The sequence below is a fragment of the Pteropus medius genome, unplaced genomic scaffold, assembly GCF_902729225.1.
Source record: "Pteropus medius unplaced genomic scaffold, Ma_sr-lr_union100, whole genome shotgun sequence".
Lineage (NCBI taxonomy): Eukaryota > Metazoa > Chordata > Mammalia > Chiroptera > Pteropodidae > Pteropus > Pteropus medius.
The window spans coordinates 13,937,192-13,961,819 of record NW_024342473.1 but is presented as its reverse complement, the minus strand read 5'-3'; the positions used below and the strand labels follow the sequence as shown (position 1 = coordinate 13,961,819).

Sequence of the window (24,628 nt, the reverse complement as noted above, 5' to 3'; positions counted from 1 at the left end):
ACATTCTTGCCTTATCTTGAGAGCTGGCAGTTCCCAGGTTTCCTTCCAGAGCAGAGTGAGAAGCCAGGCTGTGTCTCAACATGTCAGGGACCAGGACAGCCAAGGGACAGACTGTCCCCTCGGGCCTCCCTGCCACCACATCGTTTCCTCCAGGTCAGGGACTCTGCAGGGTCTCCAGACAGAGGCAGGGTCTGGCTGGCAAGGCACAGAAACACACAGAGAAGTGTCCCCAGATAAGCAGAGATCCCTGCCTGGGTCTCTGCTAGGTGGGCCTGCCCCCAGAGCAGAGCTAGGAGAATTGCCAGGGAGCCCAGCCAAGAGCGACTGAGATTGCCAGGACCATAACAACAGGTGCCCTCTGTGCACACAGCTCAACATCCTTCACAGTTCTTACCACACTGGACTATTCTGACTGTCTACTTGCCCAAGTCTCCCATCCTGGGCTGTAAACTCCCGAAAGGCAGGGTTAGCACTGTACTTTTGGCATCTGAGTGCTCAGTGAATATGAACTGAATAAATGAATCTTGAGTGTAGGCACTGGGAACAGAGATGCACAAGAGGCAGTTCCTCATTCAAATAAGAACCACCAAGCATGTGAAGAGGGCACTCTCGCAAATCTCTTTTCTAAACGAGACATCCTATATACCTTCTCGCCCGTGTTCTTTGAGGACAGAGCTATTTCGTGGAACTTCTCTTTATTCCCAGGACATCTGAGCTCACACAGGGTGCACAGTAGGCACTTTGACACAGACTAAACTCAACTCAGGAGAACTGCACGTATACTCTTCTGAAGACCAACCCACTTCCTCACTGTTCCAGAAGGAATTTTTCCCATGGATTCCAATAGTGAGTAAGACACAAAATAATTTGGTCAAAATCCCCCTTCCCTCCAGCCCAGGAATTATCTGACCACACTGGGGCTGGGGGTCAGGATGATCCATAGGCTAGGTGTCAGACCCAAGCCTTTCCAGGCACAGTGGGAAGTGGGAAGGACAGGCTTGCCACCACAGCTATCAAAAGCTGCTTCTCACAGAATTGCAGTGTCAAACCGCAGGCAAGAGGAAGGACCTTTTTCACAGCTGAAGAAACACTCAGAGTAGCTTGCCCAAGGTCACAGGGCAGTTTACAGCAGAGCCGCTAGAGACTCCAAGTCATTCAACATCTGTTCTGTGTCTTTCAGCAATGGCAAGGATTTCCAAACTTTTTCTAGCAGTAGAGCTCTTTTTGTTTACATTATTTATTTTTTTTACATTTTTAGTAAAGTAGTAGACACCAACATGGCTAAATAAAAATGAAATTGCACAGAAGTCCTTTTGGCAGAGAAAGGTTCCCCACCCTGTCTCTGTTTACCAATGGCAACCACTTTTAAACCTCCGTTGAGAATGCTTGTTTCAAATAAATCTTACACCGAAGTTTAATGCACAAAATATATCAAAGCAAAGGTGCTTTGGTTAAAAGGGGAGCAACACAAAACACTTGTCTGATTACTACTTTGCACACGTGCCATACACACACACACACACACACACACACACACACACACACACACACACACACACACACACACACACACTACACACCAGTCCCTACTTAAGTCTGTACCAAAGGACTCAACATGAAAACCACACTACCACAGCAAACTTCCCCTTACACCACAACCTCCGGCTTTTACTGGGGGCCCGCTGTGGAGGCAGGAGGAACCTTTCTCCCTGAACAGACACACCTGCACCAGGAATATACCTGGATTTTGTCACCACACCCAGACTCCTGAGGTATCACCATTCACAGCAAAGAGACCTCTACGAAGCCTCAGGTTTCCCTAAGTTTAAGGTTCTGACTAGAGGGGAAAAGTAGGGAGGAATCCATGTATGTCACAGCTCATAAAAACACAAATAATTAATAGCTAATTGGATTGGCAGTCATATGGACCTTAATATGAATTAGTTGACTTAGATTGCTTTCCTACCAACTGGCAAAATTCAGCTATGCTGGAGAAAAAATGCGATTTTGATGTAAAAAGAGAAGAAGGGATACTGTTGGGTGTAGGGAGAACTGAGGTACTCTGGAAGAAAGCAAACCAAGATGGATCCTGCAGTAGGACCCTGTACGGGTGCTAGCAGACAGCATGAGGGCACCTCGCAGTGGCAAGCTGGGAATAGTGGATGACAAAGGTGTCACAGGAATGCAAAAAAAGAAATGGATGAGGGCATCCTCTGATTGCTTACTCTTCAGTCCTTCTCCTCTTCAAAACACTTAAGAAAGCACTCTTCAACCACCTTCACGACTGGGGGAAAAAAGCTCCGGTCTGTAATGGATTCTGCTGTGCTGCCCCATCGGATACCGAAGGCAGGAACTGGCTCATTCTACTATCTCTAGATCATTGTCCAGCCATGGGGAAATGCAGCTTGCCACCTAGAAAGGACAGTTACCATGCATGATGGTGCAATCTCCTTCCTTCCTCCTCTTTCCCCCAAGCACTCACAATGTACTTTTTTCCCTCAAAATTTCAGAGCAAATGCACAGCCCAGGAAGACAGCAGCCTCTTCCCATCAGATGGTGATGGGAAGGAAGTGGGGGCATTGAGTTGCGATCACGGCTCCCAACACAACCTTCCTAGAATTCTCCCTTCCTCTGGGGCCCGGTGCTGCTCTTCCTTTCCTCTCCTCGCCACTGGACATGGCACTGCTCCTCCAAGTGTGACCCTTGGAATAGTGGCATTGACTTCACCTAGGAGCTTGTTCGAAAAGCAGAATTTCAGACTCCCCACCACCACCCAGCACTACTGAGTCAGAACCTGCACATGAACAGGATGCCCAGATAATTCGTGTACATATTAAAGTTTTTTAAAGTGCCGTTTTGGAAAATATGACATACAGCAACCCCTCAAAGCTGATTACCCAAAAATTCACTCCAAATTCTCTTTGGTGCTGGCCCTTCTTGCTGGAAATCTAGACCCATGAGACTGTTTTCATACATAGGCAGTATAATGAGCAAACACAACTTAATAAATATCTATTGAATGACTCTTTCCAGGAATAATAACTCTTGAAGAGGAGCTTTATGATTTACAAAATGGTTTCACATGAGTTCTCTTGCTCCATACTCACCAAATCCCTGGGAGGCCCTTGGGGACAATATCACTGACTCCTATTACTAAGGAGGAGCCAAGCCCAGGGGCCTTAGAAAGAGAGGCACAAACAGCCTCCACATTTGGATCCACATCTGGAACCACATCTGGTAGGAATGTTGCGGCTCAGCATGGATTAAACACAGTGTTTGGAAAAAAGGATAATATGATTTGGTTTTTTTAAATGTGTGGAATTAAAAAAATTCATCAGAAATTCCTTTTTTATTTGGGCTTTCTTGTTGGGAATACAAATCGGCTTTACCTGCCCTAGTAATGGACAATATTCTGTATATAAGCTTTGATTAATTTTTTTAAATGAAAACAGAAATGCTAGGGGTGGGAGAGCCATGTGCTCAACTTCCTTTTCCCCTTCCCCTTGTCGGGGTCCTGAGGGGGACCCTGGATCCTAAGGAATACAGCTTGTAAATCACTGGGTCGAATGCATTCTATGTTCCCTTCTGTCTCTAGCCAACGGGATTCCATTATTCGTGCTGGGAGCTGGTGAAGAATATCAGAGTGAATTGGGAGTCAAAATAATTCTTAAAGCCAAGTCAAGGTACCAGGCTACACAGGAAGTTGATCAAGTTTGGAGACACAAAGTTAAGGAGACACAGCTTGCAGTTGCCCATGGAAAATTCCTCCTTTGGATAAGTTAGTTTACTGCTGTGCCTCAGCTTCTTAATCTTTAAAATGAGGTTATTAAGTTTTCCTTATAGAAGCACCCCAAATAATGTATGTAGATACTCACCTCCAAGGGGTGGAGCTTACACCCCCTCTCCTTGAGTGTGGGCTAGACTTAGTGACTCACTTCTAATAAACCATATAAAAAAGAAAAAACAGTAACTTTACGGTGGAGAAAACTGGCCGACAGCACTTTAACATCACCAGCGACAAGTCACGTTGATGTCGGGTACCCCCTGTTATGACGCAGTGAGAAAAGCACTTCAACTCTGCAATACTCTTCCCCCAAATCCATAACCTCATGAGAAAAACATCAGACAAAACCAACTTGAAGGACAGTCTACAAAATACACAACCCGTACTCCTCAAACTCCTGAAGATCAGGAAAAACAAAGCCTGAGAAACAGTCACAGATGAGAAGAGACTAAGGAGACATGACCACTAAATGCAATGTGATACCCTAGATGGGATCCTAGAACAGAAAAAAGGACATTAATGGAAAACTGCTGAAATCCATGTGAAGTCTGAAGTTCCATTAATAGTAATGTACTAATGTTGGTTCCTTAGTTTTGAAAAGTGTACCATGGGTATTATTAACATTTAGGGAACATTTAGATGGTATTAACATTTAGGGAAACCGAGTGAAGGGTACGCGGGAACTCTCTGGACTATCTTTGCAACTTTTTCTTACATCCAAAATGACTTCAAAATAAAAGTGCATTATAAAAACTAAGGTTGCTAATAGCATCTACCTTACAGAGGCATTATAAAGATTAAATGAACTGATAAAAAGCACTAAGAACAGCACCCAATGCACGATATATTATCCATAGATACTAATTACTATTATTATTACTACTACTTTGTGCCAAACCAGAAAATAGCCCTATTCTATGTTTTAATGTATTGAAACTCATTTGCTTTACAAATATTTCAAAAATGGCTGTGACATTGAAATTGAGAGACATGTCCACACAATAGGTTTCTGAATCAATCTGGGATCAAGCAGACCCGTTAAATTTTTGTCAAAACTCATTAAAAACATTTTTTTAACTTCAACAATCATTGACTCATAGCCATCTTATTTCATTTCACTCCCATCTACTCCCCACCCCCCACTGGGTTATTTTGAAACAAATCATCGGTAAATATTTCAATATATATGTCTAAAAGAGAAGATCTCTTTTTAAAACCATAACCACATTATCTATCATGCTTTAAAGAATAACAATAATTCCTTAATATTATCAATATACAGTAGGTGCCAATATTTTTCCTATTGTGTCATAAAGGTTTTTTTACAGTTTGTCAAATCAAAATCCAAATAAAGTCCATACATTGTATAGGTCTCTTTTAATCCACAGCTTTTGCTCCCTTCTCTCCCCACACCCTGCAATTCATTTACTGAAAATACTAGATCTTTTGACCTATAGAGTTTCTCGCAGTCTGGATTTTGCTGATTGTACCCCCATAGTGTTATTTAACATCTTCCCTTGTCCCCTATATTTCTTGTAAATTGGTAGTTGGATATAGAGGCTGATCAGTTTCAGGTCTGAGTTTGTGGCAAAACTCCATAGGTGGTGCTATGTGCTTCTATCAGGAGGTACATACAAGTAATAGCAGCTTTAATGATCAATGCCTAGATTCATTCATTCAACAGGGTGGTTCATTTTTTTAAAAGTCATCATCATCATCCTTGACTTGCCTCATGCTGATTAATACCTTTGTCTGAATGGGACAGCTTTGCTTAGACCAGTAGAATGTTGAGGATTTTGAGCTCCTTAGTGAGATATAGACTTTCAAAGCTGTTAGCGCCCCATTTGCATGGGGTTGAGGCGGGTGTCTCTTCTAGGCTTCAACAGAATCCGCTGGCTGGCTTGGTGGGGTATCCCCCTCAGCTTTCATCACAACAATCAGGTTGGGGGCACCAAAGTTTGGCAGTGGGCTTACTCACAGATTCTGGGGCACACACAAAAACACACTGAGCATGTGAAAACTGCCTCCTGAGTCATCTAGGGACACAACCCAAGGATCCTATAACTCTGAGAGCCACACCCTCCCTTTTAGCAGCCACAGTTGTCCTTTGACCTCACATTCTTGGCTTCAGGGCCAAAATCAGTGATGACTTCTCTTGAAACATTAATTCCTTCTACTCCCATAGCTCCTTTTAGATTAGGGTTTTCATGAGCTTTCAAAACACTCTTACCTAATCCTCTTAGTGCTTAAGTAAAGAAGATGACTAACAGAGAGTCCCACTCCCCAAGCAGGGAGACTGCGCCTAAAGAATTCGGTTGGTCAACCTGCTGTCCTGCTCTGGCCTAAAGTAGGCACTTAAAGGTGCAAGATCTTGCCTTTAACAAGACAAAGATATGCCTTCTGAGTAAATCCAATACCCACCCCCGAGGAATCTTCCTACCAGTAGTGTTGGGGAAGCCAGGAGGCTCTCAGCAGGAGGAATGTCCACTCAGCTCACAGCAAATCATCCTGCCTTGATTTTCCCAAAGAGCAGCAATTTCAAATATTTTGTTGCATTCTTAGGCTTTGTGTGTGAGGCCATGTGTTCTCATTAGGGGTTCAGTAGATACAGTCACCACAGATATTGAAACAAGAGAAGAAACAATATCTTCTCTTGACCTAAATCCTAACTGATGGTCCAGGAATACTGCGAGCCTTGCAGTTCAGGTGCTGAAGAAGATGTGGAAAGGGATGCCTGGAACGACCTAGAAGGTGAGAGGACAGTCGTGTCCCTCCCAAGATGTGAACATGCTTGTACCAATCTTCCCAGAGTCCCTCAAGCTTGAAGTCAACAGCAAACACTAGGAGACAGGAGGGAAAAGAAACAAGGAACTATGTTGTCCACAAAGGAGGGAAGGTGAACACAAGGACTAGATCCAGGAATAGAACCAGACCCACCAGTGTCACACTGGCCAGGCCATCTCTTGGCATCCCATCATTCCCAAGAAGGCTTTAGGACCAACCTCCACTGAGTGGTCCCAGTCCACCACACTGATCCACCCAGCTTCCCCTGGCTAGCCCTGATCCCTCTGCCGACATAGCAGCACCTGCCACTGAGATCTGTACCAACCTGAATAGTGACACATGTACCTTTTGCCAGTTTACTAAAAACAGGCCAAAGGCAGAAAATCTACCTTTGCCATCAGAGCCAGGGAGCAGAAGACACCAAAAATATCTCTCCTCATATTACGTCAGGGTCTATATAATATATGTCAGCCCCTGCCACCTCCAGATAAGAATATGCAGTCCTAGCGTTATACCAGGACTCTGAAGAGAAGCCACAAACTTCCCCTAACAGGGCAGAACCAACCAAGGCAAGTTGTCCAAGATCCACCAGTACATAATACAATTTAGCAAATCTCATTGAACCATGCAAATAAAGGGAACTTCTCACCAACACTCTCAATTTACAGATGAAGATACTTGGGCCCAGCAAAGCAAATGAATTTGTCCAAGTCCCCTATTCTCCCAGGCAGTGACAGATCCTGGACCAGACAAGTCTCCTGAGAGCCAACTCAGTCCTCTTTCCTCTCCACCCGGTCTCATGTTTCAGACAGCTCAGACTTGGCGCCTACTCGGGGAAGGCCTGGCAGCTAGGAGAGAAGAAAGCCAAGTCCAGATTACATCAGTCTCACAGGTAGCCAAGAAGGAAGTGAAGACTATTCTACTCTCCCACTCACAGGCAGTCCTGCTCCAGGAAGCCACTGAAAATGCAAGGAGGCTAATCTCGCTCGGAAAAATCTCTATTGGCAACAGGGAGGGGAGAAAGCCAAAAGACTTGTGGTGGGCCCTTCCTCACACCATCATGATCATCACCAGACAACTCCTTCTCACATAACCGCCCCCACCTCCAAAGATGGGAATGTATAAGATCTCCTCACCCTGTAATCTGGCCCCAAATTTCAGCGCCCCAAATCTTTCCTCCCTCTCCTATCATGGCAACCTGTCCCCTTCTCACACTGCCCAAGATGTCTACCTCTTCTCACCTCCAATGAGAGCTTTCCTTCCTAAATGGGCCAGCTGGAAGCCCCCCTCCTCCAGGAAGTCTTCTTAGCCTCCTCAAACTTCTACTCTGATCTGCTAGCCCTGGAGGAGTTAGTGCTGGGAAGAAAGGCAGAGTTCCCCTGCTGGAGAGCATCCGCTTACTCAGCAGAGATTCCTCACAACTCACTGAGACGGATCTCTGATGGCCTCCTATAGTTACCTAATTTCTGCAATTTGTTACTGAAAAAAGGGACCAAGAGTCCTATTTTTTGGCACATTAAACAGCTTGGAGCACGCAACAGTGTTTGATAGATGTCATTTAGCCCTACATATTAAGGACCATACAACCCGAATGTCCACCGACTGATGCATGGATAAATAAAATGTGTTATATCCATATAATGAAATATTATTTGGTGATTATAAGGAATGAAGTACTGGTACATGCTACAATGTGGATGAGCCTTGGAAACACTGTGCTAAGTGAAAGACGCCAGCCATAAAGCACCATATATTGCATGATTCTATTTATATAAAGTGACCAGACTAAGCAAATCCATGAATATAAAGGTAGATTGTGGTTACCTAGAGCTAGAGGGATTGAGGGAAATGGGGAGTAACTGTTAATGGGTATGAGGTTTCTTTCTGGGGGTGATAAAATGTTCTAAAATTGATTTCAGCAATGACACACTCTGAATATACTAAAACCATTGACTTGTACACTATAAACAATATAAAAAAAGAATAACCATAAAAATGCTCATACATGCTTTTCCTTGGTGATGTCAACTGTGCCTTAATGTATAGGTCCTTTAGAAAACACTTCTACATATATTGGCCCTAGGTCATATCTCAACACCCTGCACAATCAATATGATCACCATAATATAGACTAGGAAGTTGAGGCTCAGAGAATTAAGGTCACATAGCCAACCAGCCACAGATCTGGAACTTAAAATCAGATGATCTGAGTCTAAGTGCGGGTTCTTTGGAAATGTAACCTATGGAGAGACTTTGAAAGAAAGAACATAGCTCCATAGACAAGGAAAAACTGAAAACAAAGTAAACATCCTCCACTAAGCAACTGTGATGACCATTAGTTGTTCTAGATGCAATAGAAAATTACAAACATTAAAATGATAAACAAGAGCACCATGTGTTATAAAATAATGCTAAGTGAACATGTGCAAATGGTACATACAGTTTGATTACAATTTTTGTTTTCTTTTAAGTATATTCATGTGGCCAAAAAAATAGTAGAGAACGCAGATGCAAAAATGTGTTAGGATAACGAATAGCTGAGTGAAAGCTTTTCTTTTAAAATCTCCTGTGCTATTTTGAGAGAGAGAGTAAAACACTTGAATGGATACCACCAACCAGCACAACAAAGCACTATAATTATCCAATCAGGGGTGAACTCAAAGTGGGGGTCAGCAGTCTCCATAACACAGGCCACTGGGCTGCAGGGTCACCAAGGGCCTTAGTGTCAATGAGGAGCAAAGACAGGGCTTCTTTTTTAATCTGCAAATATAAGACCTCCTCTTTGTCAAAAGGAGCTCTAGAAAGTCGGCCAGAATTTATTCAGTCACTTCTGATCTTTTCCTTTGAAATGTTCATTATGTCCTGGACACGAGGCCCTCTTATTTCCACCTCTGATGCACATTTTACTGAAATCCTCTCTTTATATATTCCTCTTCCTCGCTAGACTGTGAGGTCCTCAGGCAGAGCCCATAATCACCCACCCTTGTACCCTCAGGCATCTAATACATTGCTTGACACAGTAGGCCTGAATATGTTTTCTGAATGGAATTGTCTAGACTCTCATCATACCTTCCACACTCTTGAGCTAGACTTTTATAGATGAATAATACACTTAGCACCATCTCCTGATCAGCATTCCTGCCCAAAGTCTGCCACCCATACTCCAGTCCATGCCACACATCTGATGTCATTACGTTCTCCTCTGCTCAAGACCTGTTTTCCCCTTCCCATCAAGGCTGAGTGCCTCAGCCAGGCCCCTGGGCCCTTTCATCACCTGGCCCCATGCTACTTGCACAATTCTCTGGCTTCCCAGCAGGCACAGCCCAACACACTCACTCCCACCTCCAGGCATCTACCAGTCCTGTTTGCCTATCCTGAGATACCTTCTGCCTACTCAAATCCTACCTCTGCTTACATTCAAGTTCCAACTCCTCCTGAAAGCTTTCCCTGACCATGCCAGCCCCCAGGGATCCTTGCCTCTGAATATGTCAGCTTCCAAAATTGAATACACTTAACTTATGTTTTTTCCCCTGTGTTTGTCTTTTACCCACCCCAAAACTAGATTAATCTTCTTAAGGGCAGGGCGATGTCTTACGCGCCATCAGTGTAACCCACCGCAGCCACTGTAAGACAGGCACTCTGGAGAAGCTCGAGACTTACTGGTGGTTAGGTCTGAAAATCTGAAAAAGAGCCACAGTTAGTAATGATAGAAGTATTTTTCGGGTGGAAGAGAGGCTTGTTCTAGGCAGCTGACACAGTTGGGGCACAGGTAGAGGGGTTCGTAAAAGGGGCTTAGACATTTAAATCTATGCCACTGAAATTTAGGCTAGCTCTCTCTAGCATCCGAAGGTATCAACCAGTGCTTCTCACAGTGTGCCCCCCAGACCAGTAGCACCAGCATCACCTTGGAGCTTGTTAGAGATGCAAATTCTCAGGCCCCACTCTAGACCTACTGAATCAGAAACTCTGGGGATAGGGCTCAGCATCTGTGGTTTAACGAGCCCTCCAGGTTATTCCAATGTCCACTAACGTTTGAGAACCACTAGTGTAAACACAAGAGGAATAGCCTCATATACCAGAAAGAGCAGTTCCTTCCACCTCCAAAGACTGCCTGTGGATATAATTTTTAACTCATGTCTTCCTATTTCCTATTACTATTACTACTACCACTACTGCTGCTATTATTACTATTACTATTACTACTGAAACTGTAGTTAGGAAAATAGACAAAGAATACTAAGCAATTGATAATTATTATTCATACTAGTAGTAGTAGTATTGTTAGAACGACTAGTATTACTACTATTACGAGAAGGAACTGAGTAGTAGTACTAGCAGCAGTAGTAATAACAACAATTATTGACTCTCTGCCTATTTTCCTGACTATAGATTCCAGGACAAAGAGTTTGAGTGGAAAACAAAATCTATGTGGCATAGAGTAGAGGCATTTTTGACCCTTTCAACACGGCAATGTTCCCTATTTGTCTCTCACTCAATCTTAAGCCAGTGATTTCTCACCACTCCCTAACCTCAGAGGACAACTTCAGGCAAAGGCTCCATGTGCCTTCTCAATCATCTTATTTCTCGGTTTGGACTTTAATCACTCTAAGCCCCTATAGGAGGTTTTAGTCTCTAATTTGTGTACCCGTCCCACCTTTGAAAATATCGGTTAGGTCTGCTGGCATCTCCAGTTTTATCCTGTCCCTGAGGACAAGCTTCACGTTCTTTCATTCTTTAGCACCTGTCCCCATCTGCGGATCACTGGGTGGGCTGGGTTTGTATGAGGAGCAACAGCCCAGTTTCCCTTAACCTTGTTTATAAACTGTAGATGCTTGTCCTGACCCCATCAGACTGAATGTACAAGAATGCTCATTGCAGTAACAACTTAAATGTCTATCAAGGACGCTGCTTAAGTTCCTTATGGTGCATCCATAATAGGTGGTCTATGCAGCTGTTAAAAAGAACATCATACACACACACACACACACACACACACACACACACACACACTGATATGGGAAAAAGCACAAGATTAAAAAATCAAATTGCAGAACAACATTCTGAACCCATCTACGTGTATAGTCTGATCTCACCTACATTTTAAAAAAATACAGAATATGCATATGTGGTTGTATATACATAAACAATTTCTGGAAGGAAATACATAGAAACTTGTTAATAGTCACTTCTGAGGATTGGGCCTAGAGAGGTTCAGGAAGATGGGAGGGAACTTTTTAATGCACTATTTGTCTTTTTATTAGTTTTCTTTTCCAACTATAAATGTTAAACATGATCAGGTTAAAAATCAATCTGGAACATCACATGAGAGATAAATATATTTACAGAGGGAATGACAGAGAAAAATGTTCACCCTGTAATATAATTTGGGAAACCAAAATATAATTGGTATCTTCGGCGTGATCATAATGTCAAACAGACAAAACAGGACAACGCACACAAGCAAGACCATGACACAGCCCCTAACAGTCTAGTACCTCTAAGGAGGCCTGAGGCCCCTGCCACCCCCCACCGCCAGACAATCCACAAGATGGCAACCACATCCTTAAGGACCTAATCATTCCAAAGCCAGAGTGCAGGAAGCAGTCACAGTAACATTGCAGATGTCCTGTAAAGTGAGACAGGTCCTGCTCCCTCAACCTGAGGGAGTTCCAAGATTAAATAAGCCTGCTTAACTCCACCTGAGGGCTGACACCTTGTTCTTGTTTACTGAGATCTGAAGCTGGGAGCCACAAGTTGGAAGACATTAGGTGAATCTGTGCAATCTTAAAAGGCCAGAAACTAACAGCTTAAACTACACTAGGTGCCTTTAAGACTTGGTAATTGGTCAGAAAAATGAAACCAGGAGGGAGGCTTCCAAGGAGCTGAGATGTCTCTGATTACCTTGCAGCAGCCCTATGGAAACAAATACCTTAAGAAAACAGAAGGATTGGCTGGGAGAAGGGGCAAGAATTTAAAAGTAAAGAACCGGAGGGCTAGAAGGTGCTGAGATACCATCGGCTCAGCTCCTGCATTGCCAGAGAAGGAACTGAGGCCCAGATAAGAATGCATTCCTTCTAAAATGACTGCAGACCTGGGAAGGAGGGTGCTATTAAGTGACCAGAGTTATAGGTTTACTAGCCGTGACTGGGAAAGCAGGCTAGATTTGAGAAATTATTCATTCTGGCAAAATACAGTTGGCTGCCTATCACATAGAAGCCACAGGAAACAAGGGCCCAGTCCCTGTAAGTGTTCCAGCCTCACATGAATAAATCATGATGCCATTGTGAGCAGATAGAAATCTCTGCTTCAGGACTAATTAGTCATTTCACTTAGCAAATCCTCGACCTTCTTTGGGTGTGGCTGGCAGCATTGCCAGACAGAAACACCTTCCCGCTAGGGTGCTGTGCCTGAAGGTGCGGCTGCCTGAGTCCTCCCTGAGGTTGCTGGACATGGATCAAGTGTTTATTCATGTCGTTTTCCTCTAACAAGGCTCTAAGATGACCTTCCTCCATTCCATAGAACCTGACCCTCAGGAAGTGGGGTTATCCCTTATACTGCTAACAGAGAAAAATGTGGGCCACCGTGCAGTCTGTGTTTTTGGAAGAATACTACCTGAAGAGGCAGCAGTGCTGAAGGCAGAGGTGAAGGAGTGGGTAACGCTGACCTACTTCAGGCACAGGGAGAACCTTCATGTTGGTCCAGGCTCTGCCCTTATCAGACGCCATCCTTCAGAGACCTGAGAGCTGTTGGGACAATCACGCAACGTTCAACCTGAAAGGGAGCTTTGAGATGAAGAAAGAGTGAAGACGGGAAATATGTATATGGTGTCACTTTAACTGTGCTGCTAAAATTATTAATATCATGAAGGTTGAGACATGAGGAAAGACTATTCTTGTTCTAACTAGCCTGGGAACTTAAACTTTTTGAACTTCTTGGTCCTGTCTCAATGCCTAGAAATACATTGGACCTCCAGATCACCCTCTGATTACCTACTGAAGGACTCACATATCCAGACCACCTGACATCCATTATCTAGACTGCCTGACATCTGACTGGTAACTGTTCTGGACCAATCCTAGGGCTAAGAATGCAGGATGGATTATTCTCAAGAATGCACTTTTCACTATAAGAACTCTTAACTTCTCTTTCTTCTTTGGAACACTTTTGGCTTTTTTTCTAGTTGTGTTCCTGTTTGCAAACTCTAAGACCCTTGAATAAATCTTTATCATTTCTTTTATTATCATTTCTTTCATTCTTTTTTTTTTTTCTTACACCTACAGCACCCAGTCTTCCTAGATGGTCTCCCATCCAAGTACTAACCAGGCCTGACCCTGCTTAGCTTCCAAGATCAGACAGGATTGGGCACGTTCAGGGTGGCATGGCCATAGTTTCATTTATTTCTTTATCATTTATTTTCATTCAACGAAGAATACCTAATAGTCCAACATTCCGGTTTTCTAGAGGAAGAAATGAGAACCCAGAAAGTGAAAGTGAGTGACTTGTTCAAAGACACCTGATAATTTAGGAATAAGTCTCCCAATTCCTGGGTTTTTATTTTTCCTTTGGAAAACCATAACATCGGACTATTAGATACTTTCAAGCGTCCATTTCAGGTTGAACGTTGTGTCCCAACAGCTCTTGAGTCTCTGAAGGAGATCGCAGTTCCTAGATGAGACCAAGTATCCAGAAACATTTTCCTATGCCAGGTGAGCAGCCAATGTGGCACCAACAGGTATTTATCAAAGACCACATGCAAGTACCACAGGGGATCTTACATCTAATTAAAAAAAACAGACCTGATCCTGAAGAAAAGTAATTACTATTAAATAAAAATAAGACATGCCACAGTTGAGGGAGGAGAGAGCAATTACCAAAGAAGCAAGAGGCATAGAGTAAGGGAGAATCATAAGAGGTGGCAGGCAGGGAAAGGATGGGGAGATCTGACCAGAGTGACAGAGCAGATCTCTGCAGGGTGGTAAGTCAGGGAAAGGTGGCAGGAGAGGGTACTGCATGGTCAGGGACCTGTGCCAGCTACAGTCTGGCAGGAGACAAACAGTCTGGCTGACCCATGGGGCCCTGCCATAACAAGGACACACTCTCTCTTGCCTATGCCATGTGGGACAAAACCAGCATGTTCCAGGTAGGAATTACTACTCTGAAGCTCACAAACAGCTAATCCTTGGGCTCTCCAAGCTCTTTATACAAAAGCCTCCCTTGCAAGTCTATGGGGCGGCGGGGCAAGACTCACTTAACTATAAGGCTCACTGGCTGTTTGGGGAGGCTTTAGCACAGGATCCAGGCTGCAGTGAGGGCATTGACCCCAAAAGTCTCAGGCAACTCCAGGAAGAAAAAGGAGTGGCAGGTATAGTGGGTTGAATAGTGGCCCTCAGTAAGATATGTCCATGTCTTAACCTCCAGAACCTGAGAATGTGACCTTACTTGAAAAAGGGGTCTTTCAGGATGTACCTAATTTAAGGATCTTGAGATGAGATCATTCTGAATTACCTGGGTGGGCAGCTATCATAAGAGAGAGGCAGAGGAAGATGTGACAGAAAAAGAAGACACACAGAGACACACAAGGGAGAAGGTGATATGAAGACAAGCAGAGATTGGAGGGATGCTTCTACCAGCCAAAAATGCCATGGATTACCACAGCCACCACGAACTAGGTTAGAGGCATGAAACTGATTCTCCCTTGAAGCCTCCAGAAGAAACCAACTCTGCTGACACCTTGATTTCAGACTTCTAGTCTTCACAACTGTGAGGGAATATGTGTTATTTTAAACCACCTCGTTTGTGACAATTTGTGACGGCAACCCCAGTAACTAATGCGGCAGAGATAGGAGATGGAAAAGCAGGTTTGGGGCTTTCAGGAGTTCTAAGAGGTGTCACTCATCTTTGTGTAACAGGAGTCATGAGGCTTGTGGTAGCAGAACCCTCCCAGGAGGGTGTCCAAGTGGACAAAGCAGCCTCTGGCTCCCGAGAACTTCAGGCCATCTGGATGCAGGGCCTTTGAACAGAAGCCCACCCCCGTCCACCCTGCTCTCTCATCAGACATCAGCTGCCACCAGCAGGGTCCACAGGCTCTTAAAGATTATCTGTCGAGAGCTACGGTCCTGTCCACCCACCTCAGCCCCTTCTACATCTGACCCTCTTTATCCATGAGCTTCCCAAAGTGACTGGACAATCTTTCTCTAGCAAGTTCCTCAGATTCCATTATCATAGAAAAGCAGTGTGATTCAGTGGAAAGTGTTCTGGCTTTGAAGTCAAGCATACCTATACTTTAATCCCAGGGTGACTTGGAATACGAGTGATTTGCCCTACCTCTCTGAGCTTCAGTTTTCTCATCTGTAAAGTGGGGTCAATAATTGCTGTCTCATAGGGTTACTATGGTAATTAGAAATGGCACATGTGAAATGCTCAGCTTATGGCCTGGTATACAACAGGAAGGCAATAAATAGTAGCAATTATCACCACCATTATTTACATGAATAATAAAGTCTTTCTGGAACACTGGCCTGAGCCCACCTTGTTTTCATTGCTGTGGTAGATATAAAGAGATCCACAACCGGGGGCTGTCCTCAAGGGTTCTGACTCAGCAGAGAGGTGGTGAGCACCTAATGTGTGCCCTCTTCTTATTCGCCTTCAAGTCCCTTCTTCCTGGACACTAGCTGTGACCTCAGTCCCCTATATACCTCCAATGGGCACCCAATAAATATTTGTTTTGTGAATAAAGAATAAATGACGTTGAGTGAGTCATCAAAACTCTTGAAATGTCAGTTTTCTAACCTGTAAAATGGGGCTAATAGCATCTACCTACCCTGCTGCCTCACAGCAAATAGAGACAGCAGCCTTAGAAGGCCAGAGAGGCAAAGCCCCACACAAAGCCCCAAACTGTACCTTGAAGGTTGTCCCGTCTTCTACAGAGGTTAGCCCTGCTGGGTCCAGGACAGTTGCAGTGAAGTCTTGCGTCCATATAGCCTGCATTCCAGGACATGGGTAGGTCCACATCTTAAACTGGTTGCAAACTTCCCTGCCTTTTTTAGTCCAGAGTCAGAAAAATTGTCTCAACTTCTGACACTTTCTTCCTAGCTAATCTCTGTGAGCCTCAGTTTTCTTCTGTAAAAGGGGGTTAATTGCCCCTATCTACCTAGAAACGCAGCTGTGAGAATTGAATGAAATAATGTATCTGAATGTGCTTTGTAACCTAAGTTCTATACAAACGTAGGAACACAGACTCCTGGGCCAGAAGGAGAGTATACAAATGCCACTGCTCCTTTCAATTTTGGTAATTTTGAAAACTTCTCCATCAAATTTCAAAATCCTATATGTGTTTGCCAGGAAACCAAAAATATTCTAGCCACAACTCAGGAGAACCACAAGATAAGCCATTTCCATAACGGGTATTGCTGGGCTTCAATCAACTCAGCTGCTTGGGCCAAAAATATAGTTTTTTTAAAAACACCACAGACCACAATTCAGCCACTCCCCCAAATCACACATCTTTTCTCCTAAGAAAATAGTGGAAACCAACTTTAACTGATGAAATCCAATTCTGAGGCATTCATTTTCAAAAGCCAGGCCTTCCCCAGTGATGGGGGCAGACACAGCATTCTCCAGTTATTTTGCAAGTAGAGAGAGTTTCAGTGGAGGTGGGCGAGGAAGTGAGGCTCCTGGCTAGTTCCAAGGGCTGTGAGGACTAGATCTGTCAGCCCAAAGAGGCAATCGCTGCCTCAGACTCAGAAATTTGCTCTACTAATCCAGCTAAACACTGGCTGTTTTAATTAATCAAGTACAAAGAAGGCCTACAGACCATTTTCTCTTCACCCACAGGCTTCGATGCAGCAACCTCAGGCTCCAAATCCCCGCTGCCCAACAAATGCCCTCCCCATTGCACAAGGAGTCCGAAGATGAAGGGCCCTCCAGGATGGACAGAAGGAGCCTCAAAGGAGGCCCACTTGTCCTATGGTTCTCATGGCCTCCCTGTGCCTGCTGGGTTGCCCCAGAAGACCAGACACACCCAGTCCTGAGTTCAGGGCTGATCCACCAGGATCTCACCTGCAGCTACTCATCCATGTATCACACTTGGGGCTGCTTCTTCCTCCAAAGACCATCGGTCCTGGATAGAGGCTGCACGCATCTTGTTTGTTAGTTCAGACTCCCTCAGAGGTTTCTGTCTCTAGTGTAAAACCCTAAATCGCTTGAGAGATAGCCCAATGTGGTGGGATGAACAAATGCTTTGCAGTCTGGCCAACAGGGATTTGAACTCAGGACCTGCTGCTGACTGGCTCTGGAGCTTTGGAGAGGTGACTCTCCTGGCCCTGGTTTCTTCATCCCTAAAACATAGCTAATCCCAAGCACCTGAAGTTTTATAAAGATTAGTAATAGTATATGGAAGGCTCCTGATATATGGTTGGCACTAAATCAGTGGTAATTATTATTATATGGCACTCCCACCCCATGCTCATGCTCCAAATTCTAAGGCCTAGCCCTGCCTCCATACCTTTGGCTCACATGTAACCACTTATCAGAGTGACTTGTTCTCAGACCTGCCCATTTCTGGGCCAAGCCAGGCCTGGCCACTGTGAACTGGAGTACAGGGCTGGAAAACAGAAAGCACTCAAAGCAGTAAGTATTTGTTTACTTAGAAAAAAATCCTGAAATCTCAAGCAATTTGAATTTTTCCCACCACATTTTTTTCTTTCATGAGTACAAATCAATAAGTAAACACTTAAATTAGGGTTTATTTAGAAGAGTAACTTCTCTCATATAAATATTTCTTTTAATAGCTATGTTACTATACAATGTCCACTAGGAAAAACGCAATGAGCTGAGGGACCTGAAAAATTCTGAAAGTTCAGACTCTTCAAAGAAAAATATTTATTTCTAATACATTGATTACAAATGTAATATGTGATAACTATAGACAGTGTAGAAATAGAAAAAGCATATGAAAAAATCAAATTAGTGGCAATTTCACCATCTCTAGATAATGTTTCGGTGTATTTCCTTCCAGTCTTTTTTTCTATGTACCTTCAGGGTATAAAAATCCATTTGTTTAAAAACCAACAGAAGACTAAGCTTGCCAGCCAGTGCTGATAGGGCAGCAGTTGTGGATTGCCTATGAAAGCTTCCTTGTCCTGTTTTCCATTCTCCCCACCCCCAAACAACTTATTTGTTGGTGACACACCTACACATTGCATAACTACATCTTGTTTTATCAGGGCCGGTGAACTTCTACCCTTTGAGTGAATTAACATAGTCATCTCTGCTTTCCATTTTTATGCCACGGAGTCAATATTTACTAGCTGTGTTGCTAAAACAGGCCCTGGGCACAAACTCGGTGCTAAGTGTCCCTGCCTAATGTCAAAACACATTCTCAGTGGCACCAGAGGCTTTACTGTGCCATGGGCCACAGCACCAGGTGAGTGATTCCTGCCCTGACTGAGCAGGTAGGCTCTGGCCCAGCAAGGATGCTTCGCATAATCACAAAGTCCAGGAAGCTAGTGCTGGAAGACACTTAAATGTTAATAGATGGGAACACTGAAGCCCTGTGGGGGCTTAGGACTTGCCTAAGCACGTGTAGCTCCAGAATCAAAACCTGAACTCCTGCACTCCCACACCAGCACCCTCTCATTTTACTGTCTTGTCGAATACATTAATATGGAGAAACAACTAAGATGGCAATTAGGGACAGAACCCATTTCGTCAGGCCTGGAAATTGGACAAGTGCGGCTCTGAGACGGTCAATTTCACAGAGGAGTCTCCCCAAGATAGGCCTGGTCTCTTACAGTAATGATTAAGGTGATATCATAGCATCATCAATTATCATGCCTCTTGCTGGAAATCATTCATTCATTCATTCATTCATCTCTTTGTGTGAGAAATTTTTATTGAGCACAGCCATGGGAAGCATTACTTGCTTCACCAAAGCAGTACCACGTTGCCCACCTCTTCTAGGAAGGATTACTTTGCAATTGTCAAGAGACAGACCCATCAGGTATCCCCAAGGAAGTCTAAGACTTAAAGGAAAATATCTACAGGAAGGAAATACAGGAGAATTATGATTTAAGGGTAAAATTCTGATAGCAGGCTTCTGGAAGAAAGTCCCTATTCCTAATAGCACCTCAGGAACTAATAAGGAACACATCAAAGGGAAAGGACAGGTGACTTGGTGTAATACCAGATGCCTGTAGTGCTTCTGCGGAGTAGCAGAAAGAGCAAAGGAGTGAGGAGACGTGCATTCGCGTCCCACTTGCACCACCAAAACGTTGCATGGCCCAAAGAGGGAAAGTGTCTTGCCCAAGGCCACGCAACATATTGGTGGCTAAAGTAGGACTTAATCAAGTTCTTTACTCCAAGTCCATGGCTGATGGCTCAGACATCAGATAAGTCTTTTTACTTCTCAGCTCCAAGAAAGCCACAACCCCGATCTGGATCTTCCATGGCAATCAGACTTCCCTTCATCCCTTCAGTTGAGATCAGGCCCTTCCCACAAGGGGTAGCCCTGGCACCTTCTCCCTGGAACTAGATATTCCACTTGGATTCGCAGATACTTCCTGGAGAAGCAGGAGCAAGACAGAGGAGGCCACTAGGCTAACCCAGCACAGGAAGAAGCTGTGATGTGGGGCAATTCTAGCACATGAAAGGAAGAACAAGTGAGCATTCTGTACAGCTGCTGGAGTGTCAAAGAGCTCTGCACACTTGGCCTGTTCCTCTGCTCCGCCCCTCCAGGCAAGAAAACAAAGAAGGTCGTGTGAGCAGGGCTGCATTTCTACCATCTCCTGCGCTTGTAAATGTAAACTTAAGCCTTGGAGGCTTAGCTAGCCAAGCAGTTTATGGTTGTTTTGGCCCCTCTGTTTGCTGAATGCCCACTGTGCATCCTGCCCTATGCTGGATGTGGTAGAAACACAAAGAAAGATGAACCTTAGCCCTTGTTCTCAAGGGTCTTGCAGCCTAGCTTGGAATACAGAATGAACCTCCAGAAAACCTACTTCAGAAGAATTATGTATGAGGCACAGACTCTCAGAGCTATGAATGTTTGAAGCTTGAGAGATGGAGGAGGCTGGCAGAAGTACCCATGGAAAGGCTTCAAAGGGAAAGGAGGTATTTTCACTGGACTTGAAGGCTAAGTAGAACTAGTGGAAGAGAGAAAGGGAGATGAGAGAGAAAAGGCTCAGAAAAAGGAAAAAATATTTCATTAAAAGGCTTGAGCAGAGCAATTAGAGTGGAGAGAGGTTAGGAAGTATGGAGAGATAAGTCTGGACAGGCAGAGTGGACAAAATAATGGGACTAGTTAGCCACTCCTTTTAATTCAATCTGCCAGCCACTTATTCCTGACACTGTATCAGATAGAATATAGGGAAGACATGGCTTAGACATTGGCCTGGAAGCACTTATCCTGCAAAGAGGAAACTAAGGTGGCAACAAAAAGGGAAGGTAAACACATTAGAGACATATATCTGTGGGCACAAGAATAACCATCCAAATCCTGGTTAATATCAGCAAGAATCAGCTAATCTTGGCAATGCTCTTGGTGCTGGCTGTTTAGGCAACCTCGCAGAGAGAAAAGAAAATGTACAACACTGTTCATTATGCAATGAGCACCTGTAATATTAACATTTGAATAATTTAAGTTCTGTTCTCAGAACTTAATGGTCATTTTCTTAAAAGCATTAGGCAACCTCAGATCTATTTTAGGAAGTTCTTATTTAGGAAGCGATCCCTAAAACCAGCATTAACTGGAATTAGGACTTGAGCTTTACATACTTGAGCTTTACACGTCACCCAACAGACAAGTTCCCTGAAGAGCAGACTTTTTGAAAGTCAAGTTACTTTTTTACTGCCCAAGGGGAAAAAAAAAAAAACAACTTGGGCATGGTAAATACTTTTGTGAAGAGAAGACTATTAACACTTAAAAATTACTCTAAAGAACTCACAGTGCAATGAAAGGGTTAGAGAGATAGTAGCGTGGGGCCTTTCCAGTCTAAATTCTAATGCTATGATGATAAATGACTCTTTCCAAATCCCTTGGGGTATCTCTGCCAAAATTTTTCTCGAAAAAGAGGTGGGAGACTCACTATTAGTACCAGTATGGAATCCTTACCATCTCTTTACCTTCCCTTTTAGCTGCTCTCATCCTGACTTACTAATCCTTCTGCGAGAGTTCACTGAGTCTCTTCTTTCTGTGTGAAAGATACAAGGCAGCGAAGCCTCCATCCTTCCCTTGAGGAGCTTCCAGATCCTCATCAGCTCACATTCTCTACATCGAATCACTCCTCCCTGGCCCATCTCCCATGCCTTTTCTCTATCCAATCCCATTAACCTTTCTTCTAGCCAAAACCAGTATGAAGTCTAAACTCCTGAGCATGAAATGTTTAAAAAGCAATTTGTTCTGTATGACATAAGAAATATATGTTAAACATTTTATATTTAAAAGATACAAAAAAGTGTAAGTAAAGAACAATTAAATCATCTATTATCCCAACCCCCTTACCACTCTCCCTGCCCCTGTGACCAATACCAGTACTACTAGTATTGTGCCAACTTTGCACAATACTACCAATTTTAATGGCTGGCTTAGGCTTTTGTCCATCCTCTGCTTGCTACTGTGGGCTTGCCCACTGCTTTCCTGCCAGAACCTGTCATCCAGTTTCTGGGGACCACCCCCCAAAAAAACACACACTTTGCATTTTCCTGTCCATTTAGGCAGCTCAAGTTCATCTATACCTAGAATCCCTACCCTCTCTGCTCAGCCTATCCAAATTCCAACCATCCTTTAGGGCCCCACTTAGCAGCACCCACCTCCCAAAACCTTCTCTGGCTGTGCCAGGCCATGGAGGTAGCCATGTTATGAACCAGTATCACATGTATTGTTTGGCTGCACTGTGTTCTGACAGCTCTTGAACTGCTGCTGAGCTTGATACTCTCATGGATTGTTTTTGTTTGCTTGCTTGCTTATTTACCTCTGCAACCTCTCTGTAAGCTTCTAGAAATATAAACTATATCTTTGCATCTACTCCCTTCTCCACACTGGAGCCCAACCAACCATCTCCTACCCAATACATGTTTGATGGGCATTTCATAGATTCATGAAATTTTAGAACTGAGGGGATAAAAAGGACCAAGAACCAGAGAAGAGGAGAAATTTGACAAAGGTCACAGTGCAAAACCAGAATTGAGACTCCAGAATAGGAGCCAACAGAAACCAGAACTCATTTGAACATTTATTGTGCAACTACTATGTGCCTATCACTCTGTAAGATACTGGGAGATGAAACAGAATGACCTCCAGATCCCGTGATCAGAAAGTTTACTGGACTGTGAGCTGCTTTAGGACAGCTTTTTTTTAGGGGTGGTGCGCAAAAGGTTGGGAGCAGACTCGAAGGCGAATAATGAAAACTAGGAAATCCACAAAATGCTGTGGAATATCTATATATTCCAGCCCTTTCCCATGAAGAATTAGTATGCCCAGGTACGCTCCAACCCTGCCTGCAGTCAACATGCCTGCAGTTGTCAGGGTAGGCTTCTGGGAGGAAGCAGAACTTGAGCACATGTAGAACTGGAGACTCTACAGAAGAGTGAGACACAGGCACCTCAGAGAAAGAGTGCAACCCAGGCTCTTCAAGGGAAAGGCAGCCACTGGAAGGATACACACAGAAACAGGAAGTGAACCTAGAAGCCATGAAGGAATTAGTTTGTGGAGTCGCTGTATCTTTGCTGGCAGCTCCATTCCCTCCTCACATTCTGCATCGTCTCAGAGAGGTCCTTTAATTGGCTTCTATCTAATTATCACTGCTTCTAGTGGGCAGAGCTTTTCCAGCCCAGCCATCTCATAGGATACCAATAGGTTACTCTTGGATCAAGTAACCACCCTGTTCCAATGAGGGGCCAACCCTGCACAAGGACGAGCTTGGCTCCACTCTATGGGACAGGGGGCTGTGAGGGGTCCAGGTGGGTAAGGGAAAGAGGGCAGTTTTAAGAAGCAAAGAATGTTGAGTGGGGGTAAGGGTGGGGGAATCCCAGCAGGGGTCTAGTGTGAGCAAAGGGAAAGAGGTAAAAATAACAAAATGGGCTGGGTAACACTTTTTATGTCTGGTTTTCTCTAAAGCGGAGATGGCATCCCAAGTCTGAAGAGTGCAGATTGCTGCTGATCAGGTGTCATCTAATGAGCTGCATGTTGGTGATACTTATTTATCTATGGACTGTTATTACAATGAAGACATGGGAGCACCTCTTTTTGCTGCATTCTTCGAAGACCAAGCTGAGGTGAAGAGGGAACATGCAAAGCAGTTCCTAAGATAGCTAAGAAAATATGAAGGTAAAATCCGCCTTCCAGTGATTAAGAGGCCTAATATAGATAACTGGGAAACTGGCACCCAAGCTCTAGAGGCTGCTTCAGAGTTGGATAACATGTTAGCCAAGCTCCAGCAAGACCTGAAGACTTTGGCTTCCGCAGTGAAACTGATTTCTTATACTTCATGGGAAAGAAAGTATCTGGATAAACAGAAGAAGAACACAGGCTATCTGGAACACCAGTGTGTATGTCATAAGGAATTAGAAAAGCAGGCCGCACAGGAAGACCCAACTTAAAGCCTGCGGAAGTGTCAGAGACTTAACATCTGAAGGCAACACAGCAAGTCTTCCCATTGCAGTAGGTCCCAAAGTCAGCTACCTAGAATCCTTATCTTCTCCATTTGACAGAATGTTTTCCTTCTTATCCAGTATCCTAATCCTCATTGTTGTGCATACAAATAAATCTGTTTTGCATTATAAAGATAATAAAAACATAACTGGAAACAATAATAAAGAGTCTTGTTATTAGGAAAGAATGAATAAACCAACAAGTCTGAGAGTCTACTATGAGTCTCAAGTACCATTTTGAAGAAGTGATCTGGGATCCTATTGTACATTCTACACAAATTGGGGTACTTTAAAAAAATACAAATGCCAGAGCCCCACCCCAGACCTTCTATATCTGAATGCTTGCCATGTACGCATATGTGTGTGTTTTAAATCTCTTCCATGACTCAGATGTACTGCTCAGGATGACAACCATGG

General features: G+C 43.9%; 1 protein-coding gene and 1 pseudogene across 6 annotated transcripts in view; both read right to left on the bottom strand.

The window, feature by feature from the left end:
* DAPK2 (death associated protein kinase 2) overlaps positions 1-24,628 on the bottom strand; it is a 118,817-nt gene that overhangs the window by 58,161 nt on the left and 36,028 nt on the right. The window lies entirely within an intron of this gene.
* Positions 13,840-13,958, bottom strand: LOC120604800 (uncharacterized; annotated as a pseudogene).